The sequence below is a fragment of the Camelus ferus genome, chromosome 22 (assembly GCF_009834535.1).
Source record: "Camelus ferus isolate YT-003-E chromosome 22, BCGSAC_Cfer_1.0, whole genome shotgun sequence".
NCBI classification, from domain to species: Eukaryota; Metazoa; Chordata; class Mammalia; order Artiodactyla; family Camelidae; genus Camelus; species Camelus ferus.
In genome coordinates, this window is record NC_045717.1 from 26,745,966 (window position 1) to 26,760,424 (window position 14,459).

General features: G+C 62.4%; 1 protein-coding gene across 3 annotated transcripts in view; it reads left to right on the top strand.

Annotated features, from left to right (window-relative positions):
• The first annotated feature begins 203 nt into the window (after positions 1 to 203).
• The window catches only part of SBNO2 (strawberry notch homolog 2), a 48,399-nt gene continuing 34,143 nt past the window's right edge, over positions 204 to 14,459 (top strand). For 2 of the 3 annotated variants that reach the window (XM_032466137.1, XM_032466140.1), the window contains exon 1: positions 3,602 to 3,737. The gene's annotated coding sequence lies outside the window, so the exon portion shown is untranslated. Of the gene's footprint in view, positions 311 to 3,601; positions 3,738 to 14,459 lie in introns of those variants that run through there. The other variant, XM_032466139.1, reaches the window with a different exon arrangement.

Sequence of the window (14,459 nt, forward strand, 5' to 3'; positions counted from 1 at the left end):
TCCGACCTGCTCCCCAGTGTCAGGGCCCAGCCTCGTCTCAGCCTTGTGTTGGGGGGTGCTTTAGTCAGGTGTCACATGTAACCCCTACAGCCCTGGCATCCCAGCTTCAGCGCAGAGGCGGGAAGGCCTGTCTGGGGTGGATCTCAAACCTGTCGGACGGGTTTGTGGTTCCCTGAAGTTGCCCTGGCTCAGAGGCAGCCCTGGCCTGGCCTGGCAGGGTCCAGCTCTGGGCTCAGGCCGGGCAGGAGGGAGCTGCAGGATCCGGGAACCAGGCCAGCATTGCCTGAGGACACCTCCGGGCAAGCGGCAGGTGGGCCCGGGGACAGGGAGGGCGAGGTGGCTGGACTGGGCAGAGTCAGCTGTCCTCTGAGGGCTGCTGGTGGGAGCAGAGATGGAGGGAGGGACAGACGGGGTATGTGGGGACAGGGACAGAGGCAGAGAGAGGAGAAGGTAAGTGATGGGAGAGAGATGCCAGGGGCACAGACACAACTCTGGGGCCTGGGCAGGCCTTGCTGTTTCTGCCTCAGTTTCCCCTGCGGCACCACAGAAGGGTCTGATGGGGCCCCAGGAAGAGAGAAAAGAGGCGAGGAGGGGAGAGGGAACCGAGTGGCAGGGGGGAAGTGGCCATGGAAAGTAGAAGTGGTGGGGGACCCAGGTCCCGAGGCGGGAGGGAGGAGGCTGGGAACACTGGGGCTTTCCAGAATGTGGAGAAACAGGAAGTGGCAAGGCCCTGCCCCCGCCGGCTGGGCCAGGCTGGGCCCACCTGCCCGGCCTCACCTGCCCGGCCACCCCAGGCTCCTCCCCCGCCGGCCTCAGTCTCCCAGACTGCAAGCCGGGCCTAGCCCTGGCATCCTTCCCAGGAGGGAAACTGAGAGTTAGCCCAAGAATCTCCTTGATGCACAGGGAAGCCCCCAGGGACCTGACTTTCCATCTGTCCGTCCACCTGAAGTTTTCTGCTGTTTCAAATAACGAAAACGACAGGGGAGGACCCCGCTCTGAGCTCACCAGTGTTCCTGGTTCTAGCGCTGTGCGCACTGGGCAGGTTCAGCTCTGGGACCCCGTTTCTGCTGATGGTCCTTCCGCGTTGGGTCCCTTAATTGCATCAGTAAAAATACAGGACTCCCAGTTAGACGTGGATTTCAGATCCACAGAGGCTACTTCTTCAGTACAGGTATATCCCAAATATTGCCTGGGACACAGTGGCACTGGAAAATGATCCCTCATGTACCTGGAATTCCAGTCTAACTGGGCATCCTGTATTTGATCTGGAGACCCTTGCTGGAGCCTGGTCGAAGTGCCTGGGGGACAGGCCCTGCGTGGGGCGGGGTTGAGGGAGGGCTTGAAGAGGAGGCTCTTGGACATTAAACAGGCCCCTCGCCACAGGCCTTCTGTCCCCGTGGGAGGAGGAGCCTTGGGCATTTTGCCCACTGAATGTTCACTCGGGTGGCGACCCCACGAGCCTGGACTACACCTGGAAATGGTCATAATGGCTGAGTACTAGACGTTGTCCATTCAGCTATCTGAACCATCTTGCAGGTAGCTACTATTATTACCACAGGTGGGGAAATGGAGGCACAGAGGGGCAAAAGCACTTTCCGGGGGTCACACGGCACCCAGCTTTCGAGCTCTGTCCCTTCTGCAATCCCAGGCCGCCTCTTGCGATTCCCTGGAAATCCCCAAATCTGACTAATTCCCTAGACATCCCCAGAGTTGGCAGATTCCTCCACGCTGAGATGGCTGGACCCACCCCGGCCTGGGCAAACAGCCCCCATTTCAGGCAGAGTCACCCGTAGGGGCCTCGTGGTTTCCCGAGGTGGACGTGGCAGAGGTCAAGGCCATGCCTCCCTGGACTACTCTGTGACCTCGGGCCGGCTGCGGGACAGTTCGGCGCCTCGGTTTCCCCAGCAGTGAAATGGAGGTAACACCAGCCCTGACCTCAGAGGGTCACTGTGGGAAAAGGGCCAGTTCTGGGGACGTGACTTAGGACCTCATCCTGGCCCTGCACTCAGGGGCCTGTACTGAGTCAGTGCTCGCTGTCTTGACGTTCTTAATACTCGTTGAACCAGGGCACTGCATTTTCACCTCTCATTGGGTCCTCCAGTTGTGTGGCTGGTCCTGTGTGAGAGGAACCGTGGAAGTGTCACCAGACACTCCTCCCCAATCAGCTTATTTGCCTTTTGAATCCTAAGTGCCTATTGCTCAATTTGACTTCTTCTCATTAGTTGTATAACAGGTAGTTTCAAAGGCAAGGTTACAACCCAATTGCTAAAGACCACGCATGCCAAAGTGAAGCTCACTCTGGATAAATCACTTCTCTCAGGGTCTCGGTTTCCCCATCTGCTCCCTTGGGCTTGTAGGTATGGGTACAGGGAGTCCTTAGCCTGAATTTTTAGGGCAAACAGATTTTAAACACACTCATCTCCCTTACCAGACCAGGCCTTTAAACAGCTTTTAATTTGCCCGAACCGCCCTTCCTAAGCTTAGCTGTCTGGCAAACTGCTACTGGAATTTCAAAGCCCCACCTTCAGCACCCCACTCTTCACGATGTCCTAGGCACAGACTTCACCACTCCTTGGGCCCCAGGCCTAATCTTGCAGTTGGGAGCATCTAGTCCTGGCTCTGTTCCCCCCAGACTGGGGACTTCCTGAAGGCAGGAATGAGAACTAAGTCCTCTCTGAGGCCCCAGATTTGTCCAGCTCAAGGTCAGGCACACAGCAGCCTCCGCAAGAGTTCACTGAATAAACAAGCAGAGGTGACCTTTAAATTCAGGGGGTTGGAATGGGTACAAGAGGTCTCTGGCTGGTGTGGTGAGTGGGCCCAGGAAAATGGTAGCAGTGCCCGCACTGCTGGGGAGCAGGTGGTGCCTCCTGCCCTGGATGTGTCTGAGCCGCCGGCCACCCCGCGGTAGGGCCAACGAGCTCAGGTCACAGGAACACTGTTGTGCCAGGGCTGAGTCCACACTCTTCCCAGCAGTGAGGCACATCCCTGCTTCGGTCGCATCAGGCCCCTGGAAGCCCCACTGGGGAGGGAGCCGTCGGGGAGCCCCCTAGACCCCCGCGGCCCCGCCTGAGAGGGCCCTGCTTCCTCTCCGCCTGGCCCCTGGAGCTCACCAGACCCTGTGCGCCGTTCTCTGTGTGGCGGGGTGGTCTCAGAGCTCCCACCCCGCCGCGGAGACACCAATGAGCAGACAACAATGATCGATGATCGGCAGGGAGGCGATAACCGGAGGGAGCGCGACTGGGGGCCCAGCGCCCTCTCACGTGGCTGCGAGTGAGTCTCTGTTGAGAGGCTTCCGAGCCAAGATCTGGGTTATACAAGAACCCCCGCGGCTGAGAGGTCAGGGTCAGAATGCACCAGGGGAGGGCACGGCCGTGCAAAGGCCTGCTGGTGGGAATGGCTCCATTAACCCTCATGCTGCAGAGGAGGAAACTGAGGCTCACGAGGAGAAGCCACGTGACAGGGCCTCAACAGGAGCTGGGGGTTCGGGGTTCGAACCCGGGATCGCTGGAGTCCGAGCCCCGCCAGAAGGCAGAAGGGCCACTGCGGACTCAGGGAACACAGCCGGCGGCATAGCACCGCCCACACCACGCCTACCACAGGCCCCGCCCCGCGGCATGACCGGAAGTGCGCGGGGCCCCCAAGATGGCGCCCGAAACCCGGAAGTGAGCGCGACCGCGGTGAAGCTCGGAGAAACGGAGGCGCCGCGGGCTCCGCGCCCGACCGGACCCGGGTCCGAGGTGAGGCGCGCCCGGCCCCAGCCCCGGCCCGCCCCCGCCGTCCCCGCCCGGCCGAGCCGCACTCCCCGGCCCGCGAGGGTCCTGGCTCCCCGCGGCAGCCCGCGCCCCGGGCCGGGGGTTCTGGAGTTCCGGGGTTCCCGGGCCCTGGGCGTGGGGAGCGCGGCGGCGTGGCCCCGCCCTCCGCCGCGACCCCCCGACCCCGCCCTCCGCCGCAACCTCCCCAGCCCCGCCTTTCACCGCGACCCTCCGACCCCATCCTCCACCGTGAACTCTGACCCTGCCCTCCTCGGCGACCTCCGACCCTTGGCTCTTGTGACCCACCCCCGACCCACCTTCGCGTGAACCTTGGGCCACGGCGACTCCCCAGCGTTTCCTTCTCGCTCTCCTCTGATTCTGTGACCCCCTCCCTTCTTGGTGACCCCCTATCCCGCGCTCCCCGGTGATCCCTGGCTTTACTTCTCCCGTGACCCTTGACCCTGCACTTCTCTGTGTGTCTCCAGCACTTCCTGACCCCCTCCTAACTGCCCCTCCGCCAGTGCCCGAACCCTCTCTTCTTGAGACTCTCAACCTCCATGACCTTAGCCCCTCCCTTTCTGGATGGTCCCTGACCTCAGTTCCTGCCCTTCCTCCTCAGTGTCCTCTCTCCCAAGGCTTCTCCACCTGTCATGGCTTCTCCGCCCTGGGGCTCCTGATCCCTGTGTTTGCATAGGTGGGATTCCGCATCTTTGGGATGGATGCTTTACTGGCTTTAGCTGACCTGGCAGAGCATGTGGGGTGGAATGCCCCCCGGGACTGGCACTGGGAACCTCCTCAAGGATAAGCTGGAGGGAGGTGGTGGGCAGAGGTGGCCCCCGCCCCAGAGGTGCCTAGAGCTGGAGTGGGTTGAGGAGCAGACGGTGTGGGTGGACGGGAAAGGTGCAGCCACGCACAGTGCATCTTCCCAGCATCCAGAGCAGTGTCTGGGACGGGCCTGGGTTGGGAGCAGAGACCTGGATGGACATCCCGGCAGGAGTGCCTGGGAGGCTTGAGTGGTCTTGTAGCATTGCCTTATCGATGTTCTGCAAAGGGAAAAAGAGACTGTGTCAACTGTGTCTGCACTAGCCCCCCACAACCTTGCTTCTTGGGGTGCTCCTTGGTCCCTCCTGCCCCGAATGCCCTTTCTCCCTGCCCACTGCCCGACCTGGCCAGCTTTCGTGCCACCTGTTTGCACCCCATATCGGAGGGTGCCCAGCCTGGAGGCAGCCTGGGATGAAGCTTGCTGGCAGGCTGTGGGGTGGTGAGTGTTCACATGGTGGCATGGGGGCTGCTGTTGGACTTTAGTTGGGAACCTGGTTACCTGCTGTCAGGCCAGGTGATCCTGCCCTGAGCCCAGCCTGGTGGGTCTGTCCCTGCAGGCACTTTGGGAAGGTTCAAGGAAAATGGGGCTGGGCCCTGGGGGCCACAGACCCTGGAGGGGAAAAAGGCCACCTGTCCGAGGCATGAGACTCCAGAGAAGTCCAGGACCAGCATCGGCCAGTAGATGTGAGGCCCTGCCCGTCCCCAAGTCCAGATAGCCGAGCCTGACCTGACCTTGCACTTCTTGTTCACTGCACTGGGCCCTGCGTGCCCGGCTGCAGGGGCATCTATGCTGTCAGGGACCCTTATGAGCAGGGGAGGCCTAGTGCCCCGTCCTTGGTGCTGAGACCTGAGCCCGTTGGACAGCCTGGAGAAGCCACTGCCGGCCCGTCTGCACCTTTTCTTGCAAACCATGGGCTTTCCCCAGGGAGGCTGCAGAGGTGGGGGATGGCTGCTCAGGGCTGTCTACTTGGGGCGACTGGGTGGGTGGGCTGGAGAAGGGCAGGACCAGCGGGTGGTGCTAGGACCCCCCCCCCCCATGGCCGGGGAGAGGCAGGTATGTGCCTTACAGACCCTGGGGAGCCTGGCGAGTGCAAGACACCGTCCCCAGGGACAGCGAACTTGGGGATCCAGGGGAAGGCGCTCTGGGATTTCAGAGGGCATGAAGGCCCTTTGTTTAACTTTGAGCTTCTGTGCAGACTTCTGCTCACACCTGCCTGGAGCCGGACCCGCACTATGTGTGTGTGTGTGTGTGTGTATTGGGGGGAATCTGCTTGGCAGGGGGTGGAGGGAGCCCCAGGGGCCCAGACGAGGGGTCTGATTTCCAGGGTAGCCTGTGGGGCAGAGCACAGAAGAGGCAGGGGCACTTGGATTTGAAGTTGGAGTTGGGTAGGGCAGGCTGGGCCACAGGTGTGCAGCCCGTGGCCAGCTCTCTCCAGCTGCCTGACCTTGGGCCAGCCACCAGCCCCACTTGGGGGAAACTGAGGCTGGACCTTCCTGGCCCGTGGGTTTGGTTCTCACTGGGGACGAGACCAGCCCAGGCTGGCTCAGCTTGATTCGAGCAAAGTCTCAGATGCCCCTCCAGCAGGGGCCGGGTGGAAACGCTGACCCAGCACGAGGCTCTGGCCGCGTGAGCGAGCTGGGCCGGGAATAAAGAGGCCGCTGTGTCCAGGCCCCAGAGGCTGCCTCCCTCCCGGGACGGCCTCTGCCTAACGATGCTTTTACAGCCGCTGGCGGGGGCGGGGATCTGCTTGTCCCCTGGGTGGGGTCACGTCATCGAAAAGTGAAGACACTGCAGGGCTGACACACAGGCCGGGGAGACCTCCCCCACCCCCACCAGCGCAGTTCCTGGGCACGCATGCGCCTGCGAGGACACAAGTGTGGTGTGCGCAGCAGTGCGCATACCTGGAGAGTGTGTGTGTGTGTGTCTCGTGTGTGCTATGTGCACTTTTGTGCATGCATGGTCAAGTGTGTGTACATGTGAGAGTGTGTGTGTGTGTTTTGTGCATGTGCGATCTGGCCTGGGCAGGTTGTAGCCTCTCCAGCCACTTTTTCTGCAGCCCAGGGCCTTGTGGTCAGGCGCAGGGAGGGCCAGGTGTGGCCGGCTGCCTGGTGTTGCTGAGAGCGAGGTCACTCAGACCTGTCCAGGCCTGGCCTGCCCTGCCCTGCTCGCCTGCCATCTCCCCCATCTGCCCAGGCCGGTGCAGCCTCGAGTTCTGATGCCTATGGGTCCCCTCTCCCCTGACCGGAAACCCAGTCCCTGTCCCTGGGTACCTGCTGCTGGCAGGTCAGTCCACAGGCGGGACCTTAATGGGGCTGAAATGGAAGCAAACTTCCTTCATCATCCCATGCTGGGAGGTGTGGCCGCCCTGCCCTTGAGTGGGTAACTCAGGTGAGGGCCTGGACTGTGGATTTCTGCTGCTCTGGGCTTGCCAGGCCCCCTGGGGAGGCAGAGCTAAGACTTGTCATTTACATATAGCGACGTGGACAGACCTTGAGAACACGATGCTCAGTGAGAGAAGCAGACACAGAAAAACACACAGTGTGCGATTCCATGGATGTGAAACGTCCAGAGCAGGCCAGTCCCCAGACACAGGGAGGGGGTTCCTGGTCATCAGGGGCTGGAGGAGGGGGCAGGGGTGACTACTGATAGGGACGCGGTTTCTTTTTGGCGTGATGGAATGTTCTGGATTCGATAGAGGTTGTTCTTGCACAACCCTGTGGATGTATCAAATGCCACTGAATGGTACACTTTAAATGGGTGAAGTGTGTGGCATGTGAATTGCATCTCCAAAAACAAAAAAGTGTTAGAGAAAGAGAGAGAGAAAGCAGGGTCTGGTCAGCCCTCAGATGCCATGGGCTGTGGCCTGGGGTGAGTGGGCGTCGGTCAGTCAGGCGTTTTCTGGGGCCCCACAAGGCGGGAGAGAGGATATGTGGTGTCCACGTTTTAAGGAGGGTAAAAGGCTCCCGTGGGAGTGCCCAGGCCCTACCTTTGTCCCAACTGTTCCTGCAGGAAGTGGTCTTGGAGGGACGTGGGCTCGAGGTACAGGGGTGCCTTGGACCGTGTGTGGGCAGTGGGAGGCCTGCTAAGCCCCTCCTGGAAGCCTGGGCCCTGCAGGAGGTGGCAGATGGGGCTGGCTGTGTCCTGGCCCCCCTGTCGGTTCCCCTGCTTGGGCGGGCTACCCTCCCCAGCCCCGTGAGGCCAGATGACGGTGGGGAGAGGAGGCCCCCCAAATCCATCCATTGCAGTGACTCCCCCTGTGCCCATGGGGCAGGAAGGGGGTGTCCACAGCATAGCCAGCGGGAACACAGTCCTAGGGAAGGCAGTGAACTTGACCCTGGCTGTGTGCCGGCGCAGGGGAGTGGTCACCTAGCACCTCCCTTAGTTCTCAGGTTCCCCTTCCAAGCCAGGAGCCTGCCCAGCCTTCCTGGGCCCCAAGGGGTAGGGCCTGGCCAGGGCAGGTGCCCCAGGCTGGGCCTCGGTCCTTATAGGAGCCGATCCCCAAGTGAAACTGAAAGAGGCCCAGAGGGCCTGCCTCTGAGGCCTGCAGCTGGTGTGGAGGGCTGCGTGCCACATTCCGGAAGGCGTCGGGCCGGGGGTCAGAGGCTGACACAGGAAGCAGGGATGGAGGAGGGAGGGCCGCGGACCTGCAGTAAACGTTTATGGCCCTGACTCACCACCGGGATGGTGTGAGTGTCCCGCTCACTGATGGCCCAGAGGTGCTGGGAGCAGCCTGGGTGGATGGTGGGTCCTCTACCCATGAGGTGAACTGAGGAACACCAGCCTGGGACCTGCAGTGGTGTGGGCATGGGGCCCTCCCTCTTTCGGCCGTGCCCTGTGGGTGTGCACTGGGTCTGGGGGTGCATAGGGTCGTCGGAGCTCAGCGGTGTTGGGAGGAGAGGGCTTTGCTCTGGGAGCTGCACAGTGGGGACGTGGGACCCCTGAGCATGCCCAGCTGCTGGCCCAGGCTGCTTCTGAGCTTGGCAGTCTCGGCCCAGGGTAGGGGGACCTCTCCTGGTGTCGCCTGGGGCATTTTGGGGGATTTCATCAGATTCTGGCCCTCCAGGAGCTCAGCTGACTGTTTAGGGGGGGTCGCGGCTCAGGGTGGGTGAGCCCCCAGGTAGGTATCGGGGGCTGCTGGGGACAGCCCTGGTTAGGGAGTCCTGGTTGGAAACCCGAGGGCTGGGCAGCTCTGTCCCTGGCACCGTGGGAACCTGGGGGAGGGCGCCCCACACTGGGATAGAGGTGGAGTGCAGCTTTGAGAAATCAGGGTCTGCCACCCCCAAATCCAGGCCTGCCACTGCTCTTGCAAAACCAGCCCATCTGGAAGCCCTGGGCTGCATTCCTGCGTGGTGGAGATTGTGCTGCACCAGCTGCCAGCTGGGCCGCCCACCAGCCCAGCAGCTCTTCTGTGGTCCTGAGGAGGCTCCTGCAGGAGGGGCCAGCAGGGTCTTACCGCCTCCAGGCACCCACGGGGAGCTGGCCCGTGTCCCCAGAACCTGTTACCCTGCTGCCTGCCTGTCCACTTGCAAGCTGTCCTCGCTGGATTCTGGGGTTGTCTTCGTAATGGCCCCAGAGACACCCTATCCTGGTCCTGGGACCTGCAGACATGTCACCTCACACACAAAGGGACTCCGCAGGTGGGGTTAAGTTAAGGCCCCTGAGATGGGGGTGACCCTGGATTCCCGGGGGACCCCGTGTCCTCACAAGTGTCTGTAGACGCAGAGGACTTTCTCCACTGGAGGCTGAAAGGAGCTTGAGAGGCAAAGCTCTGGGGCCCCATGTGCTGCTGCTAGCTGGAGAGGTGGGGTGGCCCGGCCCACCACCGGCACGGAGTTGCCCTCGGCCCTGCCGACAGGATGAGAGCTGAGCCTGGGGCCTCATATGAGACCTGGCGCTGCGGGCCGGCGAGCTGGCCTGGGCTTCTGAGTTTGTGGGCACTCATCTCAGGTGAAGAAGAAGCAGATCCAGGCTCTGCCAGCGGATCTTGGGGTTCCCGTTACTGTGACTGGGGGCATCTGCCCTCTTCTTAGAGGTGGGCACAGGGACACGCAGAACCTTCCTCCTGCAGAACACCGGTGCCCTTTGGCTTGGGCGAAGGTTTCTTGTGATGTTCTTGGCACCAGGCTGGACTGAAGGAGCTCAAGGAGGGTGCTGATGGGTCGGATTGCTCACCCAGGACTAGTGCGACCCGGCCTTGGGCAGCACCAGCCGCTGTGTGGCTCAGTGCTCTCCGAGGCGCTGGATAGAGAGACCTGGCATGCTGGCTGGCCAGAGGCTCTCCTGACATCAAGCAGGGATGGCAGCAAGCTCCAGAAGGCACAGACCACCCTCCTCACAGACTCTGGACAGACTGGGGCAAATCAGCGTCAAAGGACTAGGAAGTCCAGCCCACTGGGGATTGGCTTAACATCCACTGGGGGAAGAAGACTTGGGGGTCAGAGAAGACCACAAGCTCAGTGTATGTAAAGCCTTTTAAAGAGCATGAGTTATCACAAGCCCTGAGCACGCTCTTCCCAGAAGAACCCACGTGGAAGAGGCCCTGCTGCCATGGGCAGCCTCGCCACCCCTGTCCATGCGGACAGAGGTTCACAGGTCCGCCCGCAGCAAGGGTGGGCCACGGGCACACACACAGCTGGAACTCTGTCCTCGCCAGCGGGCTCTCTGTGCCTGGAAGACCCAGGCTCAGGGTCCCCAGCTGAAACTGAGGAGACTCCCTGGCCTGGTCCCCATTCCTCCCTGGTGCCCCAAGCTGTGCCCCACAAGAGCTGTGGGACTGTAACAGGTCCTTACAGGTGCGGCCCGGCTGCTCTGGGCGTGCAAGCCGCTTTTGGAAGCGCCCTCCCTGCCGTGCAGCACCCTGCAGCGGTGTTCCGTGCCCTCGGCGGACAGGCCCGCGGTCTCCGACGCAGCCGGCACAGGCGGCCCGCGTCTGTGCCTCCAGGACTCCACTCCAGGGTCTCCGCTTCTGCGTAAATGCTGTAAACGCTCGTCTAGGCCACAGCACGTGGGTCTGGGGCTGGTTCTGCAGTCTCTGCTCGCAGCCAGCCTTGCCCTCGTGACCGCTGGCTGGTCTGGGGTGCGTGGGGGGAGCCCTGATGCCTGCTGCCTGCTTTGCCTGCCTGGCTCTGTCGTCAGGTGTATGGCTGCCCCCGACCCCGGGTCCCGGACGGAGGCCGGCATTCGGGGACACCTGTGTGCTCCCCAGGGGCCGGGGCCCATGTGATCTGGCCCTGCTGCTTCCACTCAGGCTTGGGGTAGGGGGATGACGGGTGGTGGACTTGCACTCCCACCGTGGCTTCCTCCGTTTGGCCTTGTGCTGAGCAGCCCAGGCCAGGGCTGAGGCATTGAACGAGCCGCCTCTGATGCTGTGGCCCCCCAACGTGGGGGGAGACGGCTTCGTGTCCCAGCAGGCCAGGAGGTTCTACAAGAGATGGCTTGTCACTTCAGAAACCTGCTCCCAACAGAGCTGGGAGCCTGGCCCCCAGCAGGGCCTGTCACCCCATTGACAGCAGAACTGGAAATTCAGCCCTTGGCCTTGTACGCTCTTAAACGGGGCATCTGAGCGGGACCCACCCCGTCCTTTTTCCCAGACAGAAGGGCTCCCCTCCCACCCAGCTGGTGCGTGCACAGGGGCTGGCCCCTGCTGTCTTGGCACCCTGGACCTGCAGCGTCCCACCTGCCCCCGGGAACCCTGTAGAGGCCACAGGTTGCTGCTTGGCACCAGCCACGCCCAGGCAGTGGTGCTCCTGGCCCTGGGGTGGGGGTCACAGGGGTTTGAGCTGAGGGTTCTGATGGCTCTGGCTGAGGTTTGCCTCCTCCTTCTCTCCGAGTGTCCCCGGACGGCCACTATGGTTGATCACGCACTGGGTGGCTTAAACCACAGAGATTTACTTTCTCACAGTCCTGGAGGCCAGATGTCTGAGAGCAAGGTGTCTCAGGCTGGGAGGTGTCCTTCCTGCCTATTCCAGCTTCTGGGGGCTCCGGGCGTCTCTCGGCCTGTGGTCATATCACCCCGGTCTCTGCGTCCGTCTCCTCTGTGTGTGTGAGTCCAGGATTCTGTCTTACGCAGATACCAGACTTTGTGTCAGGGCCTCTGCACTGCAGTACCTAATTTTTTAACATATTTCACTTGCAAAGACCCTGTTTCTAAATGAGGACCTGTTCCCGGATTCCCGGTGGACGTGATCTTGGAGGAAACCAGTCTCTCCAGTATGCTTCCTCTGTCCCACCAGGCTCCCCCTGCACCCTGGGCCCTGCTCCAAACCCCCACCTCCCACCGTTCACCAGCTGCCCCAACCTGGTGTGTCCCACCCGAGCACCTGGCCTCAGTGGTCAGTTGGTGAAGAAGGGCTCCTGAGGGACCCTCCCTCGGAACCCTCTCCCTTGCCTCCCCTCCCCCTTCCTTTGCGGCCCACTGGCGGACCCGGTGTCCAGGGGCACATGCCCTTGGGGATCCTGAGGGCTGAGCTGTGCCAACAAGCCCAGCCTGGACCTCCGTGTGGGGCCAGTGCCCCCAGGAGGTTGGCTCAGTCCCCTGTCCCTTCGTCCCTCTGATTTCAGCACACACTTTCTCGGCTGGGCATCTCCATCTGGGAGCAGAGGAGTCTCTCCAGGGTGTCCCCACCTGGGCATGCCTACAGGGGACTGACCCCAGGCTGGCTCTGACCAGTTGGGTGAAGAGGGATTGGTCCCCAGACATCTCGGTCGGCTAAGTCGGGGCCCAGCCAGGCCTCCAGGTTCCATCAGGGCCTTTGCTCCCATCCTAGGACCCCAGGGCCATGGCTCAGAGCCCAGCGGAAGGTGGCCAGGAGTCTGCCGTCCTGTGCCATGTGGGAGACCAGCGGGTCCCTGATGCCTGAAGACGGGGTTCCTGGGGGACACAGATGAGGTATCAAGTGGCCAGCAGGGCCTGGGCACCGCCAGGTAGAGGGTCTGGGGGGTGCCTGGGGGGCCTGAGGAAATAGAGTCCAACAGGCCCAGCCACTAGCCCTGGGGGCACCTGAGGTCTGGCCAGGGTGGCAGGGCCAGGCGGGCTCAGCAGAGGGGCAGGGGTGGCCGCGGTCAGTGGCCAGCCAGGCACGCCCGAGGGGCCAGGCTCTCCCAGACGTTGCCCTTCCCACGTTCTGCTCCCCCTCCTCCCCCGTTGTCCAGCCTCAGCCCCTAATTCCTTGATCTTTCTCTTTTACAACGACTCATTCAAACCTGAACTCAGAAGGAAATCCTGCAGCACAAAGCAGGCTGAAGGGCAGGCCCCTCCCCGAGAGCACCTTGCGAGCACCCCGCCCCACATGCTGTGGGACTCACGCCTGAAAATCCATGCTGGGTGCCCCCCACCGGTCACACTCCCCACCACCAGACCAGGCCTTAGTTACTTCCTCAGGCCCTGAGACCCCAACGTGTGGCCGGAAGGCCCCCCGGGGGTGTGGCAGTTCACCCCCTGGAGCTCCGGAGCTGGGGGCAGGGTCCTGTTCCCAGGACTGCAGGATGGAGGAAGGTGGGGACATGAAGGAGGGCTGTGTTTGGGGGCTGCCCCAGTACTGGGTGGGTGGGGGGAAAGTGTGAGCAGGAAGCCCAAGACTGTGGAGGTGGGGTGGGGAAATGATGGGGAGGGGCACCAAGGGATGGGCCCTGGGGGCACGGGGTGGGGGTGGTGGGCACAGTGTCCCTCCTCCCCAGCCCCTGACAATCAGGAATCCACTTTGTGTCTGTGGACTGGCCTGTTCTGGACGTCTCACATCTGTGGACTCACACACTGTGTGTCCTTCTGTGTCTGCTTCTCTCCCTGAGCGTCGTGCTCTCAGGGTCCGTCCACGGGGGAGCGGGTGTCAGGGCTGCTCTCCTGGTCACGGCTGAGCGATGCTTCCGCGTGTGGAGGGATGCGGTCTGTGTCCATCCTCCATCGATGGACGCTTGTATTGCTCCCGCCTTTCGGCGGCTGTGGGCCCCGCTGCCGTGGACGTGCGTGTGTGGGCCTCTCTGTAGACGCGTGCCTCTGTCTGTCCCGGGTGGGCGCCTGGGGACAGAATTGCTGGGTCTTTGGTGGCCGCCTCGCCGTCCGAGGTGCTGCTGACGCCCAGCTCCACCACTTGCCACCCCGCCCACCGTGTCTCCTTGGCCCTGGTCTGTGTCCCTGGTACCCAGCAGCCACGTTGACTCTCAGCCACGCCCCTCCCCTCTGCACAGCCCCTCCAGGTCCAATTCTCAACCCCTGCTTGGTCAGAGAAGCCTCTTGGGGTCCCCAAGGCATGCCCCATCTTGTCTTTGAAAATACAGGACGTCCCTGCCCTGACACAGAACCCTCCCCAGTCATGCCTCCCCACAGGTCTGGAACCCTTACTACAGGGACAGACCTCTGAAAGGTTGTGTTGCCCTGGACGCCTGGTGACCATATGTTGCCCGAGCTCTCTGGGGCTGCCACTCAGAACGGGGTGCATGGGACGCCGTGCTGGCTGGGCCTGCTGCTGGTGGGGGTCCCCCATGGGTCCCTGGGGAGCTGCCCATGACCCCCACCATACTGCTCAGTCGTGGGCTCTGGACGGGGCTTTGGGTGGAGCAGCCGTCTCTGTGGAGTGCCCGCTAATGGGAGGGGGTCGGCTTTGAAGGCTCCTGGAAGCCAAGAGTGGGACGCCGTGGCAGCAGGGGTGCTGGTAGGGCTCAGTGGGAGGTCCTGGGGGGGTGCTTGCTGCCAAGAGGGGACAGTGGGTGACTCCAGGGACAGAGCAAGTCGCCTGTGCCACGTTCAGGCTTGTGAGCTTTTCGCCCAGCTCTTTCCCAGGTGCTGGGGCAGACCCTTCACGGCGTGGGGTCCCCCAAGTCAAGGAGCTTCCTGGGTCCTCCACGAAGGCAGCAGTCACTTAACTGGGGGCTTGGGCTCTGCCGAGTCC